Here is a 13,181-nt window from a genome sequence, read left to right on the forward strand (position 1 = left end):
CGAGTTTGACCAATAGAAGTTCGAAGAGTACGTCTCATCCTCCTCCAGATCTGCCTCTCCTCATAAGAGCAGGAAGGTCTCCTCCTCCCAGAAGATTCGATGGTCTTCAGATCTGAAGACTCAAGAAGGCGATCTCCCTGCTACCGCTACTGTAGTTGCACCTCCCAACGATCCGTCAGCGTCCAATGAAGCCAGATCTGCAGATCTGAACTCCTCCTCGATCAAGGAGTCGACTGCTGAAGGCGCGCCAACTCTATCAAAGAGAGCACATCAAATGCAACGCCAACGCCTAGCGTGCCAATTCGTCAAGGCTTTGGATCAGGTGGACGGACTCCGTTACCAATCAAATCTGGAGTTCAGAAAGCGCCAAGTGGATAATCTATCGCCACAACAAGCATCGGGATCCTCCTCCCAACCTTCGACTAATAAATGAGTTTGTGTTAAATGTACCCGTTCTACTCTCGAGGAGCACATCTAGAAGCGCTGCGTAATTCTTGCGCATGCCCAGATTCTTGTGCGAAAGGCACGAGAATTACAAAAGGAAGAGGTAGTCAAAAGGCCACCAAGATCTGTCAGGTTTGGGTGCTAAAGGCCAAAACAGCACATTTACCCGACAAGAGACACCAGTTGTGTCTCTCGCTCGATTCCAGATCCGAGGCTGTTCCCCAGCCTTCGTCAAGTTCAGATCTCACTCCTTCTAATCATGCACTTCCGATGAAGCTTCATGACAGTATGGACCTATCTAGAGGCAGTAAAGCAACAGTGGAATGCCTAGGTCCTTTGCACAAGGATCAAGGCAAAGCTCCAGTCAAAGAATGCTTGGGCACGATGAATGAACCTCAAACAACTCATTGAGCTGGGGGTCATACTCACCCTTGCAACAAGTCTGAGCCTTCTCGTAAGGAGAAAACTCTTATAACCGACCGCCTCGGACTGTGTGTCGAAGTCCAAGAGCCCGTTGAGGTCCCATGCTCACGAAGACGTAGCTCAAAATGTGCGACTCTTGAGAACGCCATCAAGGCAACAAGTCCTCAGAAGGAAACGTGTTCGTCAGACGACGATGTTATACCTGAGAAGTGGTGTCAACACGCGATAGATTGCTCCGGTCATCATATCGACGAGTTATACTATCGGGCTGGGGGTACGAACAGACCTAGAAAGAGAGATTCCCGAGAGATGGACTTTCATTATCTATGTACCAAGATAATCAGGGCAGTATTATCAACATGAAGCTGCCCCAAGACCGCTCCACAGAGGGTTTTGGTATTTGAAAGGATCTCCACCAGAACGTTCAAGTCCAAGCCAAGACGTTTCTATAGAAAAAGATCAGCTGCGCAAGATGATGAACTCCCAAAGGTCACCATCAATATGGTCGATAAAGAAAAGTCAACGCGGAGTTTCAATCCCTGATATTTTTTGGACGTATCCTAATGTATAACTCGGTTACGCGCGGAAACTACTAGGCGTAGGGACTATCAGAAGATGAATAGCGGATTATCCTCGGATGATGAAGTGTCAGATGTCAACTCTGTAGTCACTTTTGATAATACGATATCCAGTCCAGGTCAATCTCGCGAGGCACTTATGATTAACACCAAGCAAATGACCAAAATCATCGAGGATGCTCTGGCTAAGCAAAAAGAGAACTTCAAGTTCGAATTAGAAATGGCCATGATACGGATGAAGGAAGAGCATGACCAACAAATCCAAGCTTTGTTAGGTCAAATCGGTGAATCCAGTCATCACAACAGTGCCTACTAGGCAGATGGCGATTCCGACACGGACGAACACCTCAATGCAAAAAACCCTCATGTTGACCAAAACGCTTGGGGTGGCCCTACTGAGAATAACAACGTCGGGGGTAGTCCCACCAATGATGATAACACTGGGGGTAGCCCCATTGTTCTTTCTCAAAATCGATCAAGGAATGATACGAGCGAGGATGAAAAGATGAAAGACCTCGATAGCAAAATCAACGCTCTGATGTCTGCTCAAGAGGTGAAGAAGACCGGCATTCTGTGTCCCTACCCGAGAGAGTGGGAGTCGATATCATACCCGGCAAAGTTCAACCTGATCAACTTTACGCCATTTGTCGGGAAGGGCTCGCCCACTCATCATCTGATTTACTTCAAGTCCCACTTGGACATGATCTCCGACAATGAAGCCTTGATGGTTCGGTCATTCGTTGGCACCTTTGTGGGCCCTCCTTCGATTGGTACCATCGTCCCAAGCCTGGAAGCATCAATAACTGGGACGACCTAGAGAACTTGTTCCTCGTTCACTTCTTTGATGATGACGCCGAGGTATCAATCAGGACACTCTTCGATGAGAAACAGAAAGACGACGAGACGGTCGACGACTTCATCAAGTGCTTCCGGAATAAGGCGATAAACTGCCGAGATCCGATCACAGATGACTTCATCCTCCAAACCTGTCACAACAACCTCTCCATTGATATCTTGGAAGTTATGAGAGTAGCACTGTCCAACACTTGGAAAGAGTTGAAGATGAACGGAGAGCGGGCTGAACGATTCCTCAGAAGGAAGAAGGTCGAGAGGAACCAACCGATGGCTAACCCTCCAAATTCAAGCTTCGTCTCCTGTGGTAAAGGGAAGGCCACTACAGCTGTTGTTGATGCTAATCAGACGTCACAACAGCAATCCTGAGGATAACAAAAGACTTCTGGTTCGAGACTCTAAAAAGAGTACTCCTTCAAGGACGAAGACGTTCTAGCTATCTTCGAATCCCTCCTTGGAACAACAAGATCAAGCTACCATCTGTCGCAAATAGGAGGAAGCTGACAATACTGCGGATCCAAAGTACTGTGTGTACCACAGGAGGATCATTCATCCCATCAATGCTTGCTTTGCTCTCAAGAATAGCATCCAAACCCTGGTTGAAACTGATGTCATAATGCTAAATTAAACTGAATGAAGACTCTGACAAGTATAAGAGTATAAACTGCTCCTTCCGACACTCCGAAGAGTATATGAGTATAAACTGCTTCTCAATCCTCCAATAGGTATATGAGGTTAAATTGCTCCCTGCATACTCCAACAATTATACGAGTCTAAACTATTTCCTTTCTTTCACGGGAAGTTCCTGGAGAGTTCCATGCTTGGTATTCTTAAGGATAGCCCGGTCATCCAACTAAGTACAATGTTAGACCTAGTTTGGTAAAGGAAGCTGGGGTGGATGATTCATGTAACGAAAAGTTCCCAGAAGAATGTTACATGTAATATTCTTAGGGATAACCCGGTCATTATAAACAAAGTGATAAACACTAAACTCTCACTGTTAAAGTCCTGACATAGCACTGGAAATTTTTAATTCGAACGGTCTATTGTGATTGTCAAATTCCCTTCGTGTCAAGATCTCGTCACTTGACACCAAGAACCGCCAATGAGTAATCGGTACAAGTCAACACTCCCACTGTGATTCGTACTCCCACTCCCACTGTCTACTTGGTCAAATCTTTAAACAGTTAGGACCACAACTAAAATCCTCTCTCAATTCTCTTCATAAACGAGAGGTCTGCAAATTGAACGATTAAATCTTTAAATAGTTAGGATCGCTCAAACCCTCTATTTAGTCAAACCTTCCTACAGTTAGGGCCAAAGCCAAAATCTCCTCTCGATTCCTTCCATGAACGAGAGGTCCACTTTCAAATCAAGTGATCAAACATTCCTATAGTTAGGGTCACCTCAAACTTCCGCTTGGTCAAACCTTCCTATAGTTAGGGCCAAAACCACAATTCACTCTCGATAAACGAGAAATTCACATTTAGTTCGGTAATCAAACCTCCCCGATTAGGATTATCCAAATTTTTTGATTCTCGGAGTGGAGATCATACTCTTAGTTTCACTCTTCAGATTCTCGAGGTGGAGATCCCACTTCGAGTATCCTTTGCAACTGGAGATAGAATATAAAATTCTTCCTTTTTGGTTTTGGGAGATAGAATATAAAATTTTTCCTCTCTTATTTCGGGTTCGTCTTTGCCTCAAGAGAAGACACCATCCTTCAACTCCATAATTCGTGCCTTCTACACACGGGGAGTTTTATCCCGAAGCCTAAGTAGGGATAAGTCAACGCCTAACACGCGTTGCCAGTTTAGTCTTTCACCGATTGAAAAAGACATCAAAATTTAAGTATGTGGAAGTTTATCCTAAAGCCTAAGAAGGGATAAGTCAGCGCCTAACACGCGTTGCCGGTTAGTCTTTTGTCGTAAAAAAAAGACAAAAGCCCACATATTTGATATTGTGGCAGGTTGTTATTAATAACACCATAATCAGTGCCTTCTACGTATGGGGAATTTTATCCCGAAGCATAAGTAGGGATAAGTCAACGCCTAACATACGTTACCGGTTTAGTCTTTCACCGATTGAAAAAGACATCAGAATTCAAGTCTGGGGAAGTTTATCCTGAAGCCTAAGAAGGGATAAGTCAGCGCCTAACACGCGTTGCCGGTTAGTCTTTTGCCGTAAAAAAAGACAAAAGCCCACATATTCGATGTTATGGCAGGTTGTTATTAATAACACCATAATCCGTGCCTTACACACATGAGGAATTTTATCTCGAATCCTAAATAGGGATAAGTTAACGCCTAATACGCGTTGTCGGTTTAGTCTTTCACCGATTGAAGAAGACACCAGAATCCAAGTCTGGGGAAGTTTATCCCGAAGCCTAAGAAAGGATAAGTCAGCGCCTAACACGCGTTGTCGGTTAGTCTTTTGTCGTAAAAAAAGGAAAAAACTCACATATTCGATATTATGACAGGTTATTATTAATAACACCATAATCCGTGCCTTACACACACAGAAAATTTTATCCCGAAGCCTAAGTAGGGATAAGTAACCGTCTAATATGCGTTGCCGGTTTAGTCTTTCACCGATTGAAGAAGACACCAGAATCCAAGTCTGGGGAATTTTATCCCGAAGCCTAAGTAAGGATAAGTCAACGCCTAACACGCGTTGTCGGTTAGTCCTTAACCGTAAAAAGGATAAAAGTCCACATATTCGATATTGTGGCAGATTGTTATTAATAACACCATAATCCGTACCTCACACGCACGAGGAATTTTATCCCGAAGCCTAAGTAGGGATAAGTCAACGCCTAACATGCGTTGCTTGTTTAGTCTTTCAGTGAATGAAAAAGACACCAGAATACAAGTCTAGGGACCTTTATCCTGAATCCTAAGTAAGGATGAGTCAACGCCTAACACGCGTTGCCGGGTAGTCTATTCCCGTGACAAAGACAAAGTCTATGTATTCAAAATTATAGCACCAAGTCTAAGAAAATTAGCTCTCTTAGCATAACGACACATGTGAAACGGGTTTTAATAATTCACATGCTAGCCCGACTCAAACGGTAGTCGGTAAAGGTACATCAAATCCGTTAATGGCTGAGGGTTGGCCAAAAATCCTAAGTCTACGTCTAACACACGGCGCCAGGTAGTCTATTCCCATAAGAAAGACGAAGTCTATGTATTTAATATCGTAGCACTAAAAGAGTAAACTCTTTTAGCACAATGTTACGTGCAGAACGGACTTAAGCAATCTGCACGCTAGTCCGACTTAAACGGTAGTCGGTAAAGGCTAATAAAACCCGTTGATGGCTGAGGATTTGCCAAAAATCCTATAAATGTAAGAGTCATTGACGTATCAGCTTTATTAGTTGGTCTCATGACTTGAGAACCAACAATCTCAGGATAAGATCCATACATGCAGATGAATCAGCTTTAATAGTTGGTCCTGTACCCTCGATATTTGGGACCGCCATGCTCTAATACCTTAAGAGCTTAAACTGTGTATACTCCAGCAAATGTACGAGTATAAACTATGTCAACGGTGATCGATGTGAAACCTTAGGTCAACGACAGTCGACACGTTGTGATGAAAAATCAACGTCGGGCGATCCGAAACCCTAAGGTCAACACCGATCAACGCGTAACCCTAGGTCAACGCCAGTCAACGTGTTGTGACAAAAAGTCAACGTCGGGTGATCTAAAACCCTAAGGTCAACGTCGGTTAACGCGTAACCCTAGCTCAACGCTAGTTAACACGTTACGATGAAAAGTCAACGCCGGACGATACGAAACCCTAAAGTCAACACTGTTCAGAGATAGTCAGTTCAGAGTCAACTTGATGACACGAGCCAAAATCAACTCACTAGTTTTTGATTCGAGACTTTGACGACGGTCAGGCGATAAATGCAGCGCTGGAAGAATTTTAGCTATTCATATTGAAAAGACTGAAAATTGAAGGAGTCAAGAGTCAAAGCTAACTACAGGTCCTCTTACACCAACTGAAGGTTGGACCGATCACATCCAAAGTATTTCAGGCTCCTCTATAAAAGAAATGAGACTGAAACACTTTGGAAAGGGTATCTATAGGCGTCAAAAATTGCCTATAGGTCCCCGCATGTGGCTCGAGATAAAGAGAAGATGATGAACGTCGCTATCCGAGTCACAGAAACTCATTTGACGATGACAAGCGCATGAAGTGAGTTGATGAACCATGCGAAGCAACGGAACTTCGGAATAACGGAAATACGAATGGACCGGGAGCTCCGCGTCACTTATGAAAGACGAAGTACCCATCGTGTCCCGTCTACTTCACATGTGATTCAATCATGGGAGATTATTGATCTCCTTGTTAGCTTTCTGACGCATCTTGAACTACGTAATTCCGAGTTCGAACGATGAAAATATGACGGAAACGGACGGGACGCGTGAAACCAGGTCCAGGCCAAAGTTTGGCCAAGACACCAAATGATATCTCGGCCTCAAAACTCTGTTTTTAGCTGTTTTGAGCCGTTTTTCGACCGTTAACCACCTGTATTTTTCTAACTGATAAAATATCATCCAAGAATATGGTTAAGTGGTTATAACTGAGGATAAGAGTGAATCAACCGTTCTTATCCGAAAACAGAGCTCTTGAAGCCTATAAATACAGCCTCGGGGCCTTCATTTTTTTAGATCTGAAATTCTCGAGTGTTGGCAAAGCCTTGCTGAACTGAAGACTGAAGGAACATGAATTTCAGAAGGGAGAAGGAGATCGGATCGAGTTCGTCCCTATAAAGAAGAGGAGCTCGTCAGATCTACACGTTCCGATTCATTCCCTTGAGATTGCCCTGTTACGGTGATCTTGAGAAGAGTGATTATCTTACTATTGCCGAGATAATTGCTTCGGCTTCTTAATTCATTCGCGAATTGACGAAGCTCTGGATCTGATCTGATCGTCTGGTGGTCCACGGATACTAACGTTCCCGTTACAGGCCAAGATGTCACGCAAGCAACGGGCGATAAACACCTGTTATGCTGTTTGATGAGAGTTGTACTTTTTTTGTTTTTATTATATAAATGTCTTATAAAAAGACTAACTTTTGTTTTCATTGTAACGTTTGAAGTTGTAATGAACACAACAATGAACAAATCGACTTTCTCCCCCAAACAGCCTACAGTTCAAATATTCTCTTCCACTCCACAAATATCTATAAGACTTGACTTTTCTTCGCCATGGTGTACACCTAATAATGTCTAGAATAATCATCTACAAACGTGATGAACCAATATCAACCACTAAGTGATGCCGTCTTGGTGGGACCCCAAACATCCATATGCACATAGTCCAAGATGTCTGCCGTCCTATGAATGGTTGTCTCGAACTTTATTTTAGTTTTCTTGCCAAGAACACAGTACTCACAGAATTCAATCTTCTCACTCTTGGCTCCCTTTAATAACCTCTGCTTGCACAACGCCTGCAGTGACTTTTTACCCATGTGCCACAATCTGTAGTGCTAAATTCTGCTCGTGTCCGCCTCTAAAATTGTTAAAGCTACCTGGCCAATCTCGGTGCTTCCCTTCAGATAATATAGATTCCTACTGTGAACTCCCTTTATCACTACCAAAGATTCCTTAGTAATTTTTGCTACAGCGCTCTCAAGAGTCACCTTGAATCTCTTTGCCTCCAACGCTCCAACGGAAATAAGATTCTTCTTTAGCTGAGGAACAAATCTCACTTCATTCAACTCACGAACAACTCCGTCGTGCATCCGAATCCTAACGGTATCTATCCCACAAATACCACATGACTGATCGTTTCCTATGACCACCACACTCCCATTGAGCTTCTCAAAAGATGCAAATCAATCTTGGCAGGGAGTCACATGATAAGTAGCACCAGAATCCAGCATCTAATCTGATGCATTAGCATGGTTAACCTCTAGAGTAATCAATAGAAAAAAGCATGAATCATCTGAATTGTTACCACTTTTAGCAACATTCACCTCGCTGACTTCGGGCCCTTCTTCTTGCTATTTTCCTTCTCTCTAAGCTTCAGACAATCTCTCTTCTAATATCCTTATTCTTTGCAAAAAGCACACTGGTTCTTCGCTAATTGGTAGTGGCCTCTTGACTTTGACTTGCCTTTATTACCACCTCTCGGATAGGGACTTCTATCTCTCGTCGACAAGGTCTCTCCTGAAGTGCTAGCTCTGGAAGATTCTTTATCCTTCCTCCTCAAGTCGAAATTCGTCAGTGCATTAGTCACTTCACTATAGGTGATGGAAGATCTATCGTTCAACAAAGTGAGCATGAAGGTATCATACTCCTCATCGGGTAAGGAGCCTAATAAAATAATCGTCTTGTACTCATCCGATATCTTCTCATTCATATTCGCCAAGTCCGACAACAACTTTGTGTAGTTATTCACATGATCTGCAAGTAAGGTACCCCTGGACATCTGGAATCTAAACAATCTTCGCAGCAAGTGCAATCGGTTCTCAACATTCTTCGTAAGATATTTATTGTTGAGAATCTCTCACATCTTTATTGCAGATGTCACACCGATCACATCATACTTCAACTCTTGTTCTAAACAAGATCTTATTACCCCACAAGCGTTTCGATTCATCTTGTCTCATATCGTCTCATTATATTTCGGTGGCCTCTCATGGACCATGATGGTCTCCTCTAAGTTCTGAGCATTCAAAGCATCCTGCACATCACTCATCCACAACCCAAAGTTGATCTTACCGTCATACTTCACAACACTGATTTTTGTATTCTAAAGTGCAACCTGAACTGTACTTGCCGTAGCCTTGTTGCTTTCACCACTATCTCCTGTCATTGCTTGCTAACTCTAAATTGTAGAGAAAAATCGAACAACTGATACAAATGAGAAATTACCTAACTTGAACTCTAGATTGGATTCCAACACGAACTCCCAACCACACGAGGAAGGTGATATCTCCAACCGGCAACTCCGCAACGTTATCTTCACTGAAACCTAGATCTCCAAGATCCAAGCTTCTAACAATGAATTTTCCTCCACCCAAAACAAACCCTAGGTCTGAAACCCTAGAGCTATGATACCAATTGTTGTGCGTCGGCAAAAACGTGCACACGAACCAATACTAGTCGGCGAGCAACAGGAGGAGAACAACCAACGAGTGCAATTCACGAAAGAATGGCACAAACCAATTATAAACACAGAGATTTACATGGTTCGGCAAGTTGCCTATGTCCACGGGGAGAGGATGAAGAGTTTTCACTATATGGAGGAGAAATACAATGGGTTACAACTCTCAAACACTCAAAATAACCCTAACCAATAATCTCTAATCTCCCTCTTAAAGTGCTCAAAAGACTCTATTTTTTCTCTACAAATCTCTTCTAAAACGTTCTATATATATAGAAACCCTAAAACCAAAAAAGATTAGGAATCCAACAATTCTAAAATCAAAACCAAAACAGACAAAGAATCCTAATAATTCTAAAACTAAAACCAAAACAGACTAGGAATCCTATTTGGCCCAATAACCTGCTATCCAACACAAGCTACTCACCAAAAGAAAGGATTCTGATGACTGATGTTGTCCCTCGACTGAAGAAGATAAGAGCGGAGTACATGTCCCACTTATCTTGTGCTGTTTGAGCCATGGCTCCAAGCCCTGATGCCAGCCCTTCATTAGTGTTTGGCTAAAGAATCTTATAAGCAGTTTATTCATCATATAATTAGATAGATTTTACACTTCGAATTTTTGTAAATTTTCTTTTCATTGTTAGGTAAGATCATCCTATGATGACCATATCTTATGTATATTGTATATATATTTGGCTATAGTGTCAATCACGGATACTTTAACCATTTTTCTTGTACATGAAACTGCTTTTGTTAGTAACATGCATTAAGGCTCACAAGCTTTACAAAAAACAAGATAGGGAAAATCATGATGTTAACAATCATGAATACCTTTGTTAGTGATTTCCTTCCAAACACTTGTATTACTGATGCAGAGAATTTTTGGCATCATTTGATGCTTGTACTTGGTCATGGACCAGACACTGAAATCAACATGGCCTCAAAGGATTGCATCGACAATTCCTCTGTTCCATGAAAAATAATCATAATCTGCTTTGATTCTTCACTTTTATTTCCAACGTAACATGAAGAACTCGATGTGTAAGAAGCACAAACTCACCTGCTTACAACATCATGTCGATACTCCACATATTGACTTGTGGATCATATTTTCGCTTTAGAACTATGAGAACGATGTATTATGCTCTATCAACAATATCCCTGATAAATTTCACCTGCGTATATGGATACTGGAACAAGATAAAAAATTGCATGAATACTAGTTACTACAATTCATCCACAAAAATATCATATGAAACCGAAAGGGAAAAGAATAGTTGAGTTAGACTTGAAGAAATGCAAATCCAAGTGAGTATGCAGTGTAATGACCTTGTCCTTACTGTAATAAGAATTCTAGGAAAGATAGGCTTAAGGTTATATTCTAATTTTATATAAGCTAGTTTTAGAGCATCAACATACTGGTTCTTTTGAGTTTGAATCAATCCATTTCAAGAAAGAAACTTCGAGCTAGTTAAGATCATTCCAGTGCAAAAATTATTGTCTGTCAAAATCAAAATTCTCAGCAACATAATTTGCCCATGGATCTCTTTGTGCCTTTTCCATGTGCTGCTGCTAACCTCTTTCACTTATCCTCACCTAACAAAATCAATCCCACACGAAAACTTCACTGACCTCGAATCTCTTGTAGACTTCAAAGCTCATGTATCCGATCCACTCGGCACTAGGCAAAATGGACAGTCAAAACCTTCATATTGGAATAGAATATCCTTAGTGAGTAAAAGATTCTCGGGTCGTCTCCCTTTGAATCACAACATTAGTATTCACAACACTAAAATCCTTAGTGAGTAAAAGATTCTCGGGTTGTCTCCCTTTGAATCACAACATTAGTATCCACCCTCAACTCCAAATTGTTGCCCTCAGGATTAATCAGTTCACAGGACAGATACCATCTAGCTTGGCTCATTTCTTGAACCTTGTGGTCCTTTCTCTATCAGACAATAACTTGGCCTCGACTGCTGGAGAGATTTCAGGGTGTTATTATCTCTGTCTTAATCAGTTTACTGGAAGGATCCCACCTTCTATTGGAATCCTCACGTAGGTAAGGAGGAATCCCCAGGGAGCTGGGAAAACTATCAGACCTACGAAATCTGTTTCTGGCCGAAAATCATCTGGCTGGTTCAACACCGAATTTCCTCTTGAAAGCTTCAATGATCAGGATTCGATCTCAAACCTAGTGCTAACAATTTCTCCTACACATCCGCAAATAGTCTCTATGGCTCAATTCCCCTACACATCCGCAATTTGCTCACCTTAGCCGGTTGGATATATCAGAAAACCGGCTATCGGGCAACATTCGTATCGGGAGATGCATCATATATTGTACTCACGTAACATAAATGACAGTTTGTAAGAGCTCCTTGGTTGTTCATGGAGGCTCCAGTTAATATTAAATGGGAAGATGCATCATATCTAGTACTAATTAGCTAATTATGTTATCTTTAACTTAAAATGTCAATGAATGTATGTCTCCAGCAATTGATTGATGTCGTGTATATAATCTCTTTTGTTAATGGATAAATTAGTTACCAGAAACGAAACGAAAACATTTTCAATACTGGTTTTACTACAAGAAATTCGAGGGGGGCTGTCACATACCTTCGAAGTCTAGAAGTAACAAAAATTGCTGCGGCAGAACTTGGAAGAACTGATGAGGATGATGATGTTATCGTTGAGTTATTAGAATATGAAACAAGAGGGGCTCTATGAAGAATTCACTTTGGATTCTTAGTACGGCTCCAACGTATCAGACGGCGCTCACTCAAAGCAAACATACATCAAAGGGGCCGGGCCGGGCTGAGTTCCGACTAAAGCCCCTCTGACACTCAAATCGGCGATGTGTGATATACAGATAAAAACGATGTAACCTTCAAGGTAGCATGTTTAGGTGTAAGCTTTTCTTGCACCTCTAATGCTTAGACTGAAGACTGAAAGATCGCAGCCTAACATTGATATTCTAGTATTATTCAAGTCCATAAAATGCATTTTAAACGGGCAAAACGAGTGTTCAGATCAAATATTGAACAGAAGATCAAATTTGGTTTAAAGTAACCCATTTGTCACCCCTAGCTAAGAAGAGAAAAATATTGCGAAGGACCCTTTATATCCAACATGACATGTACTCCACTAACAACTCTAAATCAGTACAATCAGTATACAATATCAGTGCAATCATCAATATTAAATATATCACTGCAATCGGAATATTCTTACCGTATCTGTAAAAGATCTACTGAGACAATTATCATGATCTCCTTCCTAACTTCATGACCGTTTTTCCCTTTTTTTTGCCCCCGCTCAACCTACGCACCAGGGCACCCTTTTGGTGTGGTCCGTGTGGACACGGAATCAAGCTCAACATGCCACTTGTGTTGTGTGCGTAACTATATTGGAGAATTTTTTTTTTCTTGGGGGGTCAAAAAAAAAAAAAAGAAATTTGTATGCTAGAATCTTGGACACATCTCCAAACCCAAGTAAGAGTTAAACGAATAGACCCCAAACCTCAAAAACTCTCAAAAAGGCCTCCAAACCCAAATAAGAGTTGAACAAGTAGACCCCAAGCCTGAAAAACTCTAAAAAAAAGACCATTAAAATGGGTTGCAGTCTAATCCCACTGGCCTCACCTCAACCTCAACCTCATCATCTCCATGTCCACCCAAAACCCAACCCCAAATCTCCTCTCTCAATACCCACAAACCCATTCCAAACCCTAACCCTGAAGAAGAAGAGGGGACACCTGGC

Source organism: Asparagus officinalis, chromosome 7 (genome assembly GCF_001876935.1).
Source record: "Asparagus officinalis chromosome 7, Aspof.V1, whole genome shotgun sequence".
NCBI lineage: Eukaryota > Viridiplantae > Streptophyta > Magnoliopsida > Asparagales > Asparagaceae > Asparagus > Asparagus officinalis.